The following is a 19,312-nucleotide window of genomic DNA, read 5'->3' as shown; positions in this document are numbered from 1 at the left end:
CCCTCACAGCAACGAAGACCCAGCACAGCCAAAAATAAAAATAAATGAATACATAAGAGGGTTAAAGAGATCAAAGTCAACTGAACTGAACTGAAAAATGTTTAGCTCAGATAAACTTAGATTTAGTCAATGATTTCACCTATTTATTAATCAGACTTTTCCTTAAATAGATTTTCCTTCTTCTCCCTCTCCCTTCCTCCTCTCTTTCCTTCCATCCTTCCATTCTTTCACCATTTTTCAGAAGGAAAGACTCCAGCCAAATTGAAATTCTAAATCCTGTTAACCTCAGTTTGACCCTGTTATTTCACCATCTAACAATGAGATAAAATCATCAGCTCTTAAATCACGAAACTTCAATGCCAAAACCATGTTGAGCAATTTCTAAAGGATAAGTTTTTTTTCCATAGGAAAAGAACATCTAACATGAGGAACGAACAATCTAGACAGACAGTTCATTAGAAGCTCATTATGACAACCAAGATAATGCCAGTCACGACTTCAAGAAGGAGCCTCCAGACTGTGGAGAAATAGAAGCAACACATCCAGAAAGCAGGTACATTTTCTCCCTCATGACTGTCATTAAAGGAAAAGACACGTACATGGGTTCAGCTGGAAAGCCAGGACCTCCATGGAATCATGCAAACATTTCCAGGATCCAAGTCCTGCTTGGCAAGGCTCCCATATCAACAGTGAAACAACTGCATAGCAACCCACATATGCCCATCTCTCACCCTTACTGCTTGTCTAGGGAAAACACCCCTACTATTCGCTGTCTGCTCCATAAATTTTGTCAAACAGGAGTCGAGTCTATACGCCAAGTTGAGAGCGACACAGGCTGGCATTTCCCAGCACATGCTGTTCACTACGTGGGTTTCTGGAGCACTGCCTCTCGGCTTCAGAAGCACTAGAGTCCCCCTCTCCTCCCCCATTTCCTCTCACAAAGACAACACACAATAACCCTTAGCACATGTGTATGTGTGTGTGTGAGAGAGAGTTCCCAACTGGCCAAGTACCTTTGGATCTGGTGACCTGTGTTATGAATATCAGGAAAGAGCTTCCAGTTTTATTTATTATTTTTTTTTGCATTCTCAGGAGTACACAGAGTCCACAGTAAGAGCAGAATAACAGCCTCTAAAACAAAGAAAACCCACTCTAAATGTGGCTCTGCTAGACCCATTCACCATCTGTTTATTCCTCTGCTTATATCAGGGACTCCAGGAAAGGCACCAACATGCAAACCCAGACCAGAGTACTTTTCCTCTTTCCAAGAGGGTGTTTCCTTGAACTTTCCCATCTGCCTCTGGGTAAGATGTAGAAAATATTACTTATAAAATAAGACTAGCAAATGACTCACAGTGAGTAAAAATAAATCAGGGTGCAATTTGCCATCTCGAAGAGAAATAAGGTAAAACGCTCCACAATTGGAGATGCAACTCACTTTTTCAAACCTCCTCAAGGAACCTCTTCAAACGGTAGGCAGGAAATGGGTATGTGCAGGGGTTCAGTTCTGCTCAAGAACACTCAAGTGACAGCCTCATCATACATATTCATGAGCGGCAACCTGAGCTCCGGTGTGAAACCACAGCGCAACCGTGCTTCCTGCACACACTTCACAGCCCACACTGCCAGGAAACGCTGTAACGCGGAAGAGACCAAGGGCCTTGGTTTCTAACACGGTTCAGAATGACAAGTGTTCATTGCCGCCTTAACCCACACATTTGACTGAATTTTCTTCGTCTCCTTATGACAGCTCAAGAAGTATCCATCTGCCAGGATGCATTTTAGAGCCCTCATTGTGCAAATGTGAATTTCAAGGCTTTGTCTAATAAGCAAAAAGGAATAAGGTTATTTATTTTCAGTAGAGCCTTGGGCATTTATTATTAATACTCTAATGGAGAAATAGGTCAGTAGAGCATACACAGGAAGGTAATTATCCTCCACACACTGCTGCTTTTCTCAACAGATTTTCTACAGCAAAATACCCAACAGTCAGCTTCACCTGGCAGAAAATATGAACCAAGGGCTTTGTTCCAGTGCAGTTTGGAGAGGCATATACTGGATTTTTCATTCAGTCAACAAACAGCAATTGAGAGTTAATGAACACTGTTCTAAACACGTGGAAAACTGCAATGAACAAATGAGATAAAAGTTCTTCCATCATGAAGCTGTGACAGTTTATTGCCATGTTCTAGAGAGAAAGAACATCTTGCTGTGTCCCTGTCATAGAAGATTCTGGAACTTTTAGTTCAATGTCTTTCAAATGCCATTGATGACCCTGTGGATGAAGAAGTTAGTATATGTGTCCATGTGTGCTGTGTGAAAGAGAGAAGAAAAGAAACAAGAAAAGAGACCAACACTGAAACACAGAATAAACCAAGACAGAACTATATTTTTTTTAAGTAATAGGTTTACTTTTATGATCTAGTGAAAACATAAAAGACAGTAATACTGAGAAACAAAAAGAGACCCAAAGGGACACTGGAACAGATGGGGGGACCTGCTCTTCTTTGTGTTTTGAAGATACAAAATATCAACGCTCCCTGACAATCTAGAAATCTGACATCAGATCCCCCAAACTTCATAATGATGTTTTGAACTAGATAAGCTGATTCTCAAGTAAGAGGAAAAATCTGGGTTGCGGGGAATGGTAAGCCCTATAAAATAGTGAAATACAAAGCTTCAATAACTAAGACTACAGTACTAATTCATAAGTACACAGACAGAACAATGGAACTGAAAGAATGCCCAGAAAGAGTTCCAAATGCATATGGGAAGGCAGTGTCTAATCAACACGGCTCATTCCTCAGGGCTCTGCCTGCCTCACCACCGTTGTCAGCCACACTGCTGGTCCTGTGCCTCTTTCTCATTAGTAAGAGGCCCAGTGCTAACCAGAAGCCCCTGGCACAGAACGGCTCAGGATTAGGAAAGAGTGCAGGATTTAGATGGTAAGAAGCCGAGTAACCATTCTGTTCTACCGCTTGTGGTTTGATGAACTTGAATTTGGAACTTAAGTGCACTGGGCTTTGGTTTCATTGTCAATAATGCGAAAAATAACAAAATCTATATCAAAGAATCATTGTGAGGGTAAAATAAACTGATACATATGAATCTACCTAACAAATTCTGGTACTGAAAAAAATGAAAATATCCTAGTTGAATAGCTTAGTAGGCACCTTAACTCTGGGTTGATTGTTTAACAACTTGTCTGTCTGTGGACAGAAATTGCTTTCTAAAAATCTCAAATCTCTCTTTGCTACACAACATTAAATAAATCAGTTTTGAATAAAGAAAGAATTATCTTTAGACTCAATGATTTCCTTACAGAAAAAATTCTTTACAAAGGAGATATATTTTTCAATGGGTCAATTCACTCCAGTCAAAGAAATTTCGTTACATAGCACATGCAAGGACAATTTGATTTCAAAGTTTGTAAGGAAAGGATGGAATTTTCCAAAATGTTCCTTTACTGAGATGGGACTAGTGGAAACCTGTCTTGTGTGTAGGGGCTGCCCAACGCCCAGTCCCTTTACACAAGAAGCTGGAACAATTTATGTAGAAGGTAGAAATACAAACACAATGGCACATAAAATTTTAATTCAGCTTTTCATTGTATTGTGTATCAGTGCTAAGTGATAAGAAGATAATGAAGAAAGTTGGGATGAAAACATGGAAACCATGTATTCTCTAGTCTTGAACACTGTTTGAAAGGGACCAAGTGGCATCCCTTGGTGGGAAGTGCCAGGCTGAACGGTCTATGGGTCCATCCGAGGTGGACGGGGTTGAAGGGAAGGACAGTAAGGGGTCTGATGAGCACAGTAAGGGCCTTTTAAGACAGTACGTTGAGTCCTGAGGTGATAGAACACTTGCGGCAGAACTGTAATGTAATTTGGTCAGGCAAATGATGAAACTGCTTGTTTCTGGACAGGATGGTGTGTATAAGAAAGGAACTAAAAGTGGGAGATTAAAAACTATTCCCCACGTCTAGATGCAATGCTTCAGTCCAACCTAGCCTGTGCCCATGGGAATGGAGACAGCGCATGGCTTCAAGAAGCCCTGCAGAGCAAGGATGCTTAGAATTGGTGATTGCCTGGATAAAATGATAGAAAGGGAAAAATTTGACCAAGTTAGGAACATAGAAGGCTGGCAGGAGAATGGAGCCACTGACAATACTGGGGAGCTTCTGATCTGATGAAGGCTCTTAAGGAGAACAGGGAGGGAAATAAGCTGATTTTAACTGTGTTAAGTGTAGGTGGCATTCAACCAACAAGTGACCTGAATCAGAAAAAGAAGTCAAAACTCTAAATATAAAAATTTCAGAATTCTTAGCCGAAGAATATTGTGCTGTTTTTTCATCATGAGGCTAAATGTTTTGTTCCCTATTATACATGCACAAAAAGTCATGACTATCGCTGACCTATATCTTGTCTAAGGAAAATGTGTCTGTTACAGATACCAATAAAAGAGTCTTTCCTCCCACTCCCTCCTCGGTAGAAAAAATTGCAGAGGAACATGTTTTTGGCAATCTCGCTGAGAGAGGAAACAATTCACGCAACATCATCACCTCCACCATCTGTCTTGCTCCCAAGTTCACCAGCTGCTAGATTAACGCATTTCCTATAAGTCATCATTTTGGTCCTCTCTGGGACACTGGTCAATAAGTAGGTGAGATGTTTCTAGGTCACCGTGTGGACTCTGACATGAATGTCAGTGTTGGGGCCAGAGCTGGCTCTGATGGAGATCCAGGCTGTTTACTGTCAGTGTGTGTCACAACATTACATAAGAAAACTGACATCATTATTTCATCATTCATACCTTGTTTTATGATAGCTGGATTGATTATTCTTGCAACTCACCAGGTTTGATTTTGAATAATCTTCAGCTGTTCCCTCACCCCAAGACAAGTTCTCATTTGAGAATTTTTAAAAGAATATATTTGCAAACATTTTAAACAACAGAACTTTACTTATCCTAATGAGAACCTACACAGGAAATAGGTGATTGTTATGAAGGTCTCTCTCATCCCATTTAATATTGAAGGTCTCTCTCATCCCATTTAATATTTCAGCAATTAATGGGAAATACGTCATTCTTTATGAACCTCTGGGGTGTCCGTGGAGATGAAAGCCAGTCCAAAAGAGAACCCACCTCTGCTGAGCGCCAGCGGAAGAGTGTGGCCGCCCAGTGGGACTGCACGAGTGAGCACCCTGTGTGATCCGGTGTGCCTTTAGATGTAGGAGCACACCTCGTAATACACAGAAGCGCAGGCCTTGGGCTCAGACAGACCTGGGTCTGAATCCTGCTGTATCATCAACAGGTTATTAGCCTCAAGACTCTGCTTAAATATCTATGAAATGGATATAACACTGTTCTTGAAATGTTGTTACAGGAGGAAAATGAGGCAATGTGTATGAACAGCTAGAACAGTACCTAATGTATAGTGAGTGCTCAAAAATGGTAGGTAATAATAATAATTAATATGTACTAATAATTGTTATTATAGTAGTGACAACAATAATAATTACCTTACTTTATAGAGTATAATCACCATACTTTATACAGTAATTAAGAAAGCAGCCTGTTGGTAATAAGTTCACCTTTGTCTAGTTTGACCTGAAATAGCATTTCTAGCTCTCCAGCAGGCAAAGAGTTAAGGAATCAAAATGCCACCCAGGGTATGTTGTTGTTCAGTCCCTCAGTCATGTCCAGTTCTTTACCACCCCATGGACTGCAGCACGCCAGACCTCCCTGTCCTTCACCATCTCCCAGAGCTTGCTCAAACTCATGTCTATTGAGTCAGTGATGCCATGCAACCATCTCATCTTCTGTCACCCCTCGTTCTCCTCCTGCCTTCAATCTGTCCCAGCATCAGGGTTTTTCCCAATGAGTCAGCTTTTCACATCAGGTGGCCAAAGTATTGGAGCTTCAGCTTCAGCATCAGTCCTTCCAATGAATATTCAGGACTGATTTCCTTTAGGATTGACTGGTTTGATCTCCTTGCAGTCCAAGGGACACTCAAGAGTCTTCTCCAACACCATGGCTCAAAAAGATCAATTCTTCAATGCTTAGTCTTCTTATGGTCCAACTCTTACATCCATACATGACTACTGGTAAAACCATAGCTTTGACTAGATGGACCTTTGTCTCTTCTTTTTAATACACTGTCTAGGTTTGTCATAGTTTTTCTTCCAAGGAGTAAGCGTCTTTTAATTTCATGGCTGCAGTCGCCATCTGCGGTGATTTTGGAGCCCCCCCAAAATAAAGTCTGTCACTGTTTCCTGTTTCTCCAGCTATTTGTCATGAAGTGATGGGACTGGATCTTCATTTTTTGAATGTTGAGTTTTAAGCCAGCTTTTTCACTCTCCTCTTCACCTTCATCAAGAGGCTTTTTAGTTCCTCTTCACTTTCTGCCATAAGGGTGATGTCATCTGCGTATCTGAGGTTATATGACCCCTCAGTATTTACCTTGAGCAGAGTAGCTACGATTTTAGTTAGAAGATCTCACCAGTAAATTAAGCTCTCTTCCTTCTGTCAGGATTGTGGAACCTTCTATAGAATAGACATTGTTTTAAGAATCTCCAGGGAAACAGATTCCATAACTTCCCTCAATAACCTGTTTTAGTGTTTAGCCACTGTTTCCCTTGGTAAATCTTCAGAATTCACCTAAATCCTTTGTGCTCTAATTTTAGTCTGATCATCTCACATTTAACTCAGATATTACTGATAATCATATTGGTATTGAACCAAGTGACAGCTAGAAATATATACATATGTGCTAACATGAGCATTCAGTGTCAGCCTTATCAAGCACGATGAGTTAACATGCAGAAGACTGCTGCACCATGAACGTGATTAGAAACACTCCAGCAGTGTTTGCTTAAAGTCACAGCCCAAGTTCCTCCTCGACAGTTATCACACACAGACTCATGTGACATGAATCAGAGTGAGCAGCATTTAAAAGAATCCCCAAATGAAAGGAACTGTCCTCCGAATTGTGTCTGCCGAGTGTACTGCACCCCAGGGCATTGGTTCACTCTCTAGAAGCTGCCCCTTCCCACCCACCTTCTGAGAGGCCTCAGCCTTTTGCACTGTGTCCAGGATTAATCTAACAGCCACAAAAACAACAACCCCCTGAAGCCAGCATTAGGGTGTACCTTTAATTGTCAGAGAAGTTCCAGCCTGGGGGCCACTGCTTTGCTCAGTGGATTAGGAAAGCAGTGCTAAAGGGGGGCTCCAGGGACTTCCCAGGCGGCACAGTGGTAAAGAGTCCACCTGCCAAGCCGGACACACAGAGACCTGGGCTTGATCCCTGAGTCGGGAAGCTCCCCTGGAGAAGGAAATGGCAACCCACTTGAGTATTCTTGCCTGGAGAATCCCCTGGACAGAGGAGCTTGGTGGGCTACAGTCCATGGAATCACAGAGAGTTGGACACAACTGAGTGGCTAAACAACCACAACAAAAGAACACTCAAGCTGGACAACAACATCTGCCTGGGTGCCTTCCTTGCAGAAACAGGCGAGCCGCCCAAGACCCTGAACACTTGACATTTAGACTCAGAGTTCCCGAAGAGTGTTCCCTGCACCCTCCTCAAGGTGATAAAAATATTCAGAAAATATGGGTTGACCGTGAACTAAGGAAGCATAAAGCTTATTTGTGTGGGTTCCATCCAAAACCATAGCTACACCTAACTCACATTCATGATTTTGTGTTGTGTGGACCATAGTTCCCTGGACTGCTCCAAGACCCACTTCCCTCTTCTGTGTAACAAGATTAATAATATCTCCCCCACATCTAGTGATTCCTTAAAACAGCTGCCAGAAAGAGCTTCAGGATCCCACCAATCTGGATCGCACTCCTGACTTCCTACCATACTCTTCTTTGGGAGACTCATAAAAACTGTTAGTTTATTAAGCTCATCAATTCCTGAAGGAAAGGCTTCTGCTTAATTTTACTTAATCTAAAGTGACAGACTTTATTTTCTTGGTCTCCAAAATCACTGCAGATGGTGACTAGCCATGAAATTAAAAGTCACTTGCTTCTTGGAAGAAAAGTTATGAATACACTGTCTAGGTTTGTCATAACTTTTCTTCCAAGGAGCAAGTGACTTTTAATTTCATGGCTACAGTCACCATCTGCAGTGATTTTGGAGACCAAGAAAATAAAGTCTGACAAACCTAGACAGTGTATTCAGAGAAGGCAATGGCACCCCACTCCAGTACTCTTGCCTGGAAAATCCCATGGATGGAGGAGCCTGGTGGGCTGCAGTCCATGGGGTCGCTAAGGGTCAGACACGACTGAGCAACTTCCCTTTCACTTTTCACTTTCATGCATTGGAGAAGGAAATGGCAGCCCACTCCAGTGTTCTTGCCTAGAGAATCCCAGGGACGGGGGAGCTTGGTGGGCTTCCGTCTATGGGGTTGCATAGAGTCGGACACGACTGAAGTGATTTAGCAGCAGCAGTAGCAGGCAGCATATTAAAAAGCAGAGACATCACTTTGCCAACAAAGGTCCATCTAGTCAAAGCTATGATTTTTCCAGTAGTCATGTACAGATGTGAGAGTTGAGCCATAAAGAAGTCTGAGCATTGAAGAACTGATGCTTTCAAACTGTGATGCTGGATAAGACTCTTGAGAGTCCCTTGGACAGCAAGGAGGTCAAATCAGTCAAACCTAAAGGAAATAAACCCTGAATATTCAATGGAAAGACGGATGTTGAAACTGAAGCTCCAATACTTTGGTCACCTGATGTGAAGAGCTGACTCATTGGAAAAGACTGATGCTGGGAAAGATTGAGGGCAGGAGGAAAGCGGGGCGACAGAGGATGAGATGGTTGAATGGCATCACCAACTCAACTGACATGAGTTTGAGAAAGCTCTGGGAGATGGTGAAGGACAGGCAAGTCTGGCGTGGTGCAGTCCATGGGATCGCAAAGGGTTGGACACGACTGAGCAACTGACAACAATGTTTCCTCAAGTGGGTATGACACCTCCCTTACCTAGGGGCCAGCCTGCCCCAGGGAGAGAGATGACAGGTGAGAGAGTTTGCAGCAGTCCTCATGTCAGCTGGACCCCTCTGGAGGTCTGCATGCCTCTTTGCAGTCCCCATGTCTCCAGACATTCTTTCCCTAAAGGGGTAGGTGAGCAGGACTCCAGAGTCCCCACTTCAGCTCCTCAGACCTTCCGTGTAAGTGGCTGTCTTTTCCAGAGTTTTCATGTCAGGTGCCCTGCCCCTCCCAGTTAGAATTGTCCGAGCGCTGCCTGAACTTGCTGACAGGACTTTGTGCTTGAAGACATAAAGAGAAAAAGAAGTGGAAAAGATAACCAGGAAGGACAACGGTGACTGGCAGACTGACTTTGTCTCTACATCAGGGGAGCATACAACAGATGTGGATATTATCCTTAACCAGGTGTTTGTAAATTTTTGTGTAAGAATGAACTGACAATTGTATTTTCTTTATTTTTAAGCATTTGATTTTTAGGAGACCTGAAACTCCACTCTAAACTTGGGAAGAGAAGGCTGCCTTCATCCGTTCACCGCACCTGTCCAAGAACCCTGATGGGAGAAGAAGGCATGCTGTAAGGCTTCCACTCCCCTCAAAAAGTAACCGTCCCACCCACCCCCAAAGATCCACTGATCTAAACTTCAGAGTAGGGACCTGGTGGGGCAGAGGACACATGGGCCTGAGGCTGCAATGGCTCACATGGTTTCCAGATGTGATAGGCAGGGGCAGCCTCTTTCAAAGGTTTGTTCTTGAAGGGCAGTTGTGTTGAAAAGAGCCCTGTGCAGAGTTCAGAGAGTGGCTGGAGTCAAGCTTTCCCACTTAACTGATCTTGCATGATTTCTTATACCTCTCTGAGACCCAGTTTCCTCTCTGTGTAATAGGATTCATGGTACCTGCATGTGTGTGTGCTTAGTCGCTCGGTCAGGTCCAACTCTTTATGACCCCAAGGACTGCAGCCTGCCAGGCTCCTCTGTCCATGGGGATTCTCCAGGCAAGAATACTGGGATGGGTTGCCATGCCCTCTTCTGGGGGATCTTCTCAACCCAGGAATAAAACCAGGGTCTCCCGCATTACAGGTGGATTCTTTATCAGCTGAGGTATCAGGGAAGCCCTCATGGTACCTGGTCTGCATTTGACAGTGCTCAATAGGAAGAGGAGGAGAAGAGAAGAGGGCGACAGAGGATGAGATGGTTGGTTGGTATCACTGACTCAATGGACCCGAGTTTAAGCAAATTCCCGGAGATACTGAAGGACAGGGAAGCAGGCATGCTGCAGTTCATGGGGTCACAAAAAGTCAGACGCGATTTAGCAACTGAACAAACAAAAACAAATTTAATAGGGCATTTAATAGGGCTCAATAGTGCTCAACTCCCCTGAGTCTGTGATGAGACAAGGGCATCGGGTCCTTAGCAAGCATTAAACAGAAACCGCCCTTGGGGGCTGCGTGCTGACTGCAGCAGCGCTTTCATTCCACCTCCTTGCCCATCACTCAGACCAGGTCCCCTGTCATTTTCACTTTCTCTTGCTAGGATTGCCAGCTACAGGGACAGCTGGAGGTCACAGCGCCGAGACACCAGCAAGCCCAGACATTCAGCCGCGAGTACCAGCGTCGGCCATGTGCGCCTGCCATGCAGAGAGGGCTGCTGGAGGTTGGGCTTAGCAGCTGCAAGAAGACAGGACACTGAGCACAGTGGGGGCTGGGTTTTGGTTTTGGTTTGAGGGTTTTCTCTTTCACCCAGGAACCGCTTGAATCCACGCTTATCTTTCCGGTTGATTTCTTACCTGAGTCTACTCTTTTGGTTCCTAATCCAACAAGATGAACGTTCTTAACTGCATTTCAACTTTCTCTTTTCCCCTTTGAACTACCATCTCTACCTCTTCTGTTCTGATCTCCTTTCTCCACACTCCCATCCTTTTTGTTCCTGGGTCTCCTAATATCCTTTTGAAGCTTCTGCACTTTCACAATAGGGACTGGGGGAACCTCTCCCTGCAAACATCTGGAGCTGCCTGGGAGCCCCTAGGCTCAGACTGCCGTGCTGTGAAATGCACTCACATGGCAAGCCAGTGCCTGTGTCTAGACATGACTGAAATAACTTTCATCCTTAGAACATGTGAGGCACCCTGATCTTTTCTATCCCAGTCTTTTTAACTTTTGTCTTCATTTTCCCTTTCCTCCTTCACTCCGTCTCCCCTCCCCACACTATTCCTCACCCCTTAAACTGATACTCAGGACTCATTACTGTCATTACTCTCGTTCATGGATTGAGACTTGGGAGCCCTGGCCCTAGGGAGGAGATCCTCAGCTTCACTTTTTGAAACACGTAGTATCTGTACCGAATGAGAAAGCCATTCCTCCCCAAACAGATGAAATTTTAAAAATTCTCCTAAAATAAACTCAGAGACAGGGAGAATAGCAGGTCTCTAAGGTATATGGAAGAGCCATCTTGGGGTTTAGGAAATGGAGATCACTGTCCCGGTGCTTTGAGGACAAAGCACCCTTGTTCCTCTCGTCATGATTCCCAGTATCTTCTGCCTCCTTCCTCCCCCCAAAAAATTCTGAGGAAGGATCTTGCATTGGTCAGAATAATGGTCCCTCAAAAATGTGCATGTCCTGGTCCTGTCCCTGGCACTTGAGACTATGTTATATTATGTGGCGAGGGGAGATTAAAATTGCAGATGGACAAATTGATACAACCACTATGGAGAATAGTATGGAGATTCTTTAAAACATTAGGAATAAAACCACCATGTGACCCAGCAATCCCACTACTAGGCATGTACCCTGAGGAAACCAAAATTGAAAAAGACACTTGTAACCCAATGTCCATTGCAGCTCTATTCACGATAGTTTGAACATGGAAACAACCTAGCATCCTTTGACAGATGAATGGGTAAAGCAGCTGTGGCACATACACACAATGGAATACTACTCAGCATAAGAAGGAACGCATTTGAGTCAGCCACAGTGAGGTAGGTGAACCTGGAGCCTATTACGCAGAGTGAAGTTAGTCAGAAAGAGAAAAAAAACAATGCTTGTATACTAATGCATATATACAGAATCTAGAAAGATGGTACTGATGAAACTACCTGCAGAGCAGCAGTGGAGACACAGATATTGAGAACAGACTTAGGGACACAGCTGGGGAAGGAAGAAGGAGAGGTTGGGAGGTATGGAGAGAGTAACAGGGAAACATACATTACCATATGTAAAATAGATAGCCAATGGGAATTTGCTCTATGACTCAGGGAACTCAAATCAAGGCTCCATAACAACCTAGGCGGGTGGGATGGGGAGGAAGAGTGAGGGATGTTCACGCGGGAGGCAACGTGGGTAAACCTATGGCCAATTCATGCTGATGTTTGGTTGAAACCAATGCAATACTGTAGAGCAATCATCCTTCAGTTAAAAATAAATATATAAATTAAAAGAACTTCCCAAAAAATTGCAGATGAAACTAGGATTGTGAATCAGCTGATCTTGTAATGGGAAGAATATGCTAGACTGTCTGGCTGAGACCAGTGTAATGACAAGGGTCCTTAAAAGTGGAGGTGGGGGAGTCTAAGTGGAATGCCAAACAGAAAGACGCCACAACTCTGGTTTCTGGTACTGCCATAAGGAGCTTGGAGGTTGTTTCTCCATATTAACAACAGGTAAAAAGGTAAACAGATTGAAAAATCAACAGCTCTTCTAGGATGCATAACAGCAAGGAAGACCGAGGGCAAGCCACTGCCCACAAGACTAGAAAGACAGACAGATAGGCAAATACATGGCATTTCTGCCTCTCTAACAGAAACTCAACCTAGATAGCATATTAAAAAGCAGAGACATTACTTTGCCAACAAAGGTCCGTCTAGTCAAGGCTATGGTTTTTCCTGTGGTCATGTATGGATGTGAGAGTTGGACTGTGAAGGAAGCTGAGCGCCGAAGAATTGATGCTTTTGAACTGTGATGTTGGAGAAGACTCTTGAGAGTCCCTTGGACTGCAAGGAGATCCAACCAGTCCATTCTGAAGGACAGCAGCCCTGGGTGTTCTTTGGAAGGGATGATGCTAAAGCTGAAACTCCAGTACTTTGGCCACCTCATGTGAAGAGTTGACTCATTGGAAAAGACTCTGATGCTGGGAGGGATTGGGGGCAGGAGGAGAAGGGGATGACAGAGGATGAGATGGCTGGATGGCATCACTGACTCGATGGACGTGAGTCTGAGTGAACTCCAGGAGTTTGTGATGGACAGGGAGGCCTGGCGTGCTGCAATTCATGGGGTCGCAAAGAGTCGGACACGTCTGAGTGACTGAACTGAACTGAACAGAAACTCAAGAGGGGAAGTTACCACAGGAACCAATGCCAGGGTTATCATGAATTATTACTGTTGAGTTGCTAGAGGCTCAATGCAGACAATGCTGAGAGTTAAATACTCCGGGGGGACGCTCTCAGAGGGGGTCCGCACAATATTGTGAGATAAGCTCTCTCCAGGGGCTTAACCAGGTCCCCACAGTAAATATTGGAGGGAAAAACTGGTCTCAGACTTCCAGTATGAGAAGGGAAGGGGAAAAGGAACAATTTTAAAATATGCCAGAACATTTTGTTCTTAGCAAGGCATGCCCTCTGCAGAAACTCTTTAACTGAGCCTAACCGGCTAGGTATTCTCTGACTAACTGACCGAGGGAAAGGAAATATCCAACTCCAGCCCACTTAGCCATCCTATTCCACCTAAACAGGAGGGAAAACCTGAGAAACACTTAGGAGATCCCAACCCAGAGGCACAGGCTCACTAAAAGATTGAGACCTAATCATGGGACCACTCCCAACACCTCACCATTACATACTGTTCACAGAAGCTCCTTTTACCTCATACATCATGTCCAGCTATTAAGAAAAAATGACAAGGCATACTGAAAGACAAAAGACAGAATTGAAGAGACAGAACAATTGTCAGACCCAGACGTGGCTGAGATGTTGGAATTCCCAGACTGAAAATTTAAAACAACTTTGATTAACATGCTCTAATGGATAAAATAAACAACTAGCAAGAAAGACTCCACCAGCCACGGTTGGCTTAGAAGGTAGAAATGTGTGTAAGCCGAGGGATATAGACATCCTCTAGAAGCTGGAAAGAGCAAGAAAACAGATTCTCCCCTAGATGCTCCAGAAAGGAGAACAATCCTTGCAGCACCTTGATTTTATCCCAATGAGATGCATTTCAGACTTCAGACCTCCAGAACTCAAAGAGAATAGATGTGTGTATTTTAAGCCACTAAGTTTGTGATATTAAAGCAGCAACAAAAAATGAATACCAGTATATTTTTGGTCAAGCACAGCATACTATGAGTTGGAGCATTTCTGAGTTCAGGGTTTATTAAGAATACCCCCTTTTTTTCTTCCATGGCTGGCCCTGGCACTCGGCATTGTCCCCAGTCTGAGAAAGGAAGAATGAAGTGAGGTCTGGCCTGACGACCTGCCAAGCCACTGAGGTCAGGATGCTGGAGGATAGGGTGGGTAACTGTGATGCTGAAGAGAGGGGGTTCCCTGGAGGGTCGATCCTTCCTCCTACTTCCCAGCAAGAAATCACAAGACTGTCACTCTGCAAACTGTAATTTTACTTGATTTTTTTTTTTTTTTTTTTTTGCCACATTGTGCTGCTTGTGAGATATTAGTTCCCCGACCAGAGATTGAACTCACGCCCTTAGCAGTGAAATTGCCAAGTCCTAACCGCTGGACCACCAGGGAATTCCCTATCTGATTTTTTTTTTTTTTTTAAGAATAAAGGCAGTCACTGTGCTTCAAGGTCTAAACTGGTTAAGCTGGGGGACCCCCTAACTATATTTCCAGACCAGAGATTTCCTAGAGCAGACGTTGACGAGGAGGGCTTCTCATGACACAATGACAAGTTCTGTTTGAGCACCTATCCATCTGGAGCTCTCCTTCACCTTCTAACTCTCCTTCACCCTCCTTGCTGTTAGATTCTATAATACCTCAGGGCTGCTGTTGCCTGAACAAGACATCTTGAGAAAATAAGTTAAGCTCCCAGACTTAGTTTCCTCCTCAACAGAATGCCAGTGCCGCCCTGTTCAGAGACTCTGACTACACCGCCCATGCAGGCACTTAATCAAGCCCTGGAAGGACAACAGGAGGATTTCTTCCCTGGTTTATAGCTGCTTTCTCTCTGCTGTGAGGCCCAAGGTTTCGTGTACATTCCCATCTGAACTCGAAATGGATTGTGGGTGTTTATCCGTTCAGTTCAGTTCAGTTCAGTTCAGTCGCTCAGTCAAGTCCGATTCTTTGCAACCCCATGGACTGCAGCATACCAGGCCTCCCTGTCCATCACAAACTCCCGGAGTTCACTCAAACTCATGTCCATCAAGTCAGTGATGCCATCCAACCATCTCATTCTCTGTCATCCCCTGTGTGTGTTTATAAAATTATATAATATATATATTAAATATACAGAATTGTTTCTGGCTGTGGGTCTGCTTGTTAGGTTCAGAAGTTACCCTCCTTGTCTATATGAGGTCAGAGAAGAGTACACGGCATTCGCCAATTACACCAGCGGAATATTAGAGAATGGATGTTTTGCCAAGACTTTTCCTTCCAGCCAAGAAACAAAGCTTAGTCTGCTTCTATCTCAAAGTGTTCTTTGCGTCCTGGATTTACAAATTCTGCCATGCTTTGTGATCTTCAGAAAGCTAGATTCTTCACCAATAGTTTCCTTATATTAGAAGATGCCTAGAGTGCTAACAACTCTCAAAGCTCCATGTCTTTAGAATGGGTCAGATCAGGTCAGTCGCTCAGTCGTGTCCGACTCTTCACGACGCCATGAATCACAGCACGCCAGGCCTCCCTGTCCATCACCAACTCCCGGAGTTCACTCAGATCACGTCCATCGAGTCAGTGATGCCATCCAGCCATCTTATCCTCTGTCGTCCCCTTCTCCTCCTGCCCCCAACCCCTCCCAGCATCAGAGTCTTTTCCAATGAGTCAACTCGTCACATGAGGTGGCCAAAGTACTGGAGTCTCAGCTTTAGTATCATTCCTTCCAAAGAAATCCCAGGGCTGATCTTCAGAATGGACTGGTTGGATTTCCTTGCAGTCCAAGGGACTCTCAAGAGTCTTCTCCAACACCACAGTTCAAAAGCATCAATTCTTCGGCGCTCAGCCTTCTTCACAGTCCAACTCTCACATCCATACATGACCACAGGAAAAACCATAGCCTTGACTAGACGAACCTTTGTTGGCAAAGTAATGTCTCTGCTTTTCAATATGCTATCTAGATTGGTCATAACTTTCCTTCCAAGGAGTAAGTGTCTTTGAATTTCATGGCTGCAGTCACCATCTGCAGTGATTTGGGAGCCCAGAAAAATAAAGTCTGACACTGTTTCCACTGTTTCCCCATCTATTTCCCATGAAGTGGTGGGACCGGATGCCATGATCTTTGTTTTCTGAATGTTGAGCTTTAAGCCAACTTTTTCACTCTCCACTTTCACTTTCATCAAGAGGCTTTTGAGTTCCTCTTCACTTTCTGCCATAAGGGTGGTGTCATCTGCATGTCTGAGGTTATTGATATTTCTCCCGGCAATCTTGATTCCAGTTTGTGTTTCTTCCAGTCCAGCAGTAATTCAACTTTATTTTAATCACGAGTTATGGTCGACTAGTTGGCTGTCCCATGGTGCTCAGGTCCTTAAATTATGCCCTGCTCAGTGTCTGGCCAATCCTGACTTTTTATAAGGGGCCTGGGATACCTAAAATTTAGCTCCACATTCTAGGCGTTAGGCTCAGTCACCCTTCCTGAACCATCTGCTATTCAATATCTGGTACCTAGGAATCTGAATGTTGAGAATCTTGCCTTTTCAACCTGCTAGAATTCTCTAGTCATTTGAGGCTCGAGGCTCTGCCATGCTTTTGTCAATCTCCATTCTTGGAACAATCCTAACTGTGAGCTTCTGACAACCTTCCGCAATATCTTCAGCCGATCTAAGTTCTTGCTATATCCCAGAAGGTCACCACCTGCCAGAATTCCACTGGGACTTACTGCAACCTTGTGCCCATGGACCATCCCTGTACTCATTCCTGCCCTGCTACCTACCCTGCCTACTGCATTTTTTTCTTGGCACCTGTTCCCTGGTGCTTGTTTGCCCAGCCCCTCCCAGCCTGCCCGTCCCATGGGCAGCTGTAGTCAGCTGGGTTATGCCTGGCCATACCCCAAGATATGTCAACAATTGATAGATCACACTTTAAGAGCCAGAAAATCTTATTAGACTGAAATGTTAATTAGGACAGGAACTCTTGGAATGTAGCAGCAGGCAGGGCGAACAAGGTTTGGACAGTGGGGAATGTGTAAGCATCACATCAGGGAATTACTCTCTGAGCAAAACACAGAAGGAGATGCCTCAAACTGAAGAAAAAATACATGATTGCTGATTTTACAACACAGTTTTAAACTTTCTTCTTGTTTTCAGTGTTTTTTTTAACTTAAAAAAAATTATTTTTAATTGTGGTAAAATACCCATGACGTAAAATGTACCACCTGAACCATTCTGAAGTGCAGAGTTCAGTGGCAACAAGCCCAAGCACACTGGTGTGCAACCATCCATCTCTAGAACTCCTCTCATCTTGCAAACTCTGTGAGCATTAAATTACAAACTCTTCTTCCCCATCCCCTCTCCAGGCTCTGGCAAGCACGCTCTGCTTTCCGTCTCTGTGAATTGGACTACACTCGTTACCTCATATAAGTGGAATCTTGTAGCATTTGTCCTTCTGTGATGGGCTTATTGCACTCAGCATAATGTCCTCCAGGTTCATCCATGTTTTAGCGTGTGTCAGAATTTCCTTCCTTTTTAAGTCCGTTGTCTGTGTATCTCACACTTTATTTATCTACTTACCTGTCAGTGGACACTTGGCTTGCTTCGACCTGCCACTTGGCTATTATGACCAATGCTGCTGAGAACATGGATGCACGAATAGTTTCTGAGTCCCTATTTTCCATTATTTTGGGTCTATACTCCAAGATGGAATTTCTGGATCCTGTGGTAATACTATTTCTTTATTTTTTGGCTGTGCTGGGTCTTTTTCCTCTAGCTGTGGTGAGTGGGGGCTGCTCTCTAGTTGCAGAGCGCAGGCTTGTCATTGCAGTGGCTTCTTTTGTTGCAGAGAATGGGCTCTAGGGCTCATGCAGGCTCAGCAATTGTGGGTCCTGGGCTCCACAGCACAAGCTTAGTTGCTCCAAGTCATGTGGGATCTTCCCAGACTAGGGATCGAACCCTTGCCTCCCGCGTTGGCAGGTGGATTCTTTACCACTGAGCCACCAGGGAAGCCCTTTAATCTTTTTTGAGAAACTGTCACACCATTTCCATGGTTGTTGCACCATTTTATATTAGCACCAACAGAGCATGAGTTCGTTTCTCCAATACTTGGTATTTTTCTTTTTATGATAGTAACCACCCTAAAATATTTGAGGTAGCATCTTTTTGTTTTTTCATAAGTCATCTGTAAGTTTTCATCCTCTGAAAATATTTACATGCCTCTCCCCACAGATTAATATTGTTCAAGTTAAATGACATCACCTCTTGGCCGTCACTAATCTGTAGCCTAATTGTATTTTTAATAACAATGATTTTCATCTACCCGAGTCTAAAGTTTAGCAAGGGCCTCATCATCAACAGTTCTTAAGTAAAAAATGAACTAAAGATCTTAATATGAATATTTGATTTTATTTGTTTTCATGATTTTATGTACATAAAAGTAGCTATAAGTTTGTTTTTACTTTGCCCTTTTTCAGAAACCTAATAAATTTACTTTCAAAGGTGATGACATATTCTGTAGGTATGCAAAAAACTTAAAAGTTTTAAGGTTTCTGAGGGTCTTTAAGGAATAACTAAGTCTTTAGAGATGTGGGAGCAGTCATGATTATTCACAATAATCATTACTCAAATTATCCCAATACCAAATATCTCAAGGAATAAAGGCATGTTAAAAAGCCTGGTCAGGGACTTGCCTGGTGGCACAGTGGATAAGAATCCACCTGTCAATGCAGGGGACACAGGTTCAACCCCTGGTCTGGGAAATTTCTATATGCCGTGGAACAACTAAGCCCCCATGCCACAGCTACTGAAGCTTGAGCGTCCTAGAGCCTGTGCTGTGCAATAAGAGAAGCCACTGCAATGAGAAACCCAGGCACCGCAACGGAGCATAGCCCTTGCTCTCCACAACTAGAGAAAGTCCACATGCAGCAACAAAGACCCAGCGCAGCCATTAATTGATTAATTTTTTAAAAGCCTGGTCAAATAAAAGCATATATAAGCAATGCTGAGATTCTAGTCAT

At 43.8% G+C, this 19,312-nt stretch overlaps 1 long non-coding RNA gene across 2 annotated transcripts in view; it reads left to right on the top strand.

The window, feature by feature from the left end:
• LOC138989137 (uncharacterized) overlaps positions 1-19,312 on the top strand; it is an 86,763-nt gene that overhangs the window by 59,843 nt on the left and 7,608 nt on the right. The window contains exons 2-3 of one of the 2 annotated variants that reach the window (XR_011465328.1): positions 408-553; positions 9,461-9,571. This is a non-coding gene — a long non-coding RNA (uncharacterized lncRNA). The remainder of the gene's footprint in view (positions 1-407; positions 554-9,460; positions 9,572-19,312) is intronic. The other variant, XR_011465327.1, reaches the window with a different exon arrangement.

The sequence above is a fragment of the Bos mutus genome, chromosome 9, assembly GCF_027580195.1.
Source record: "Bos mutus isolate GX-2022 chromosome 9, NWIPB_WYAK_1.1, whole genome shotgun sequence".
NCBI lineage: Eukaryota > Metazoa > Chordata > Mammalia > Artiodactyla > Bovidae > Bos > Bos mutus.
Note: the sequence above shows the minus strand (reverse complement) of the source record. Positions and strands in the feature narration are given on the sequence as shown.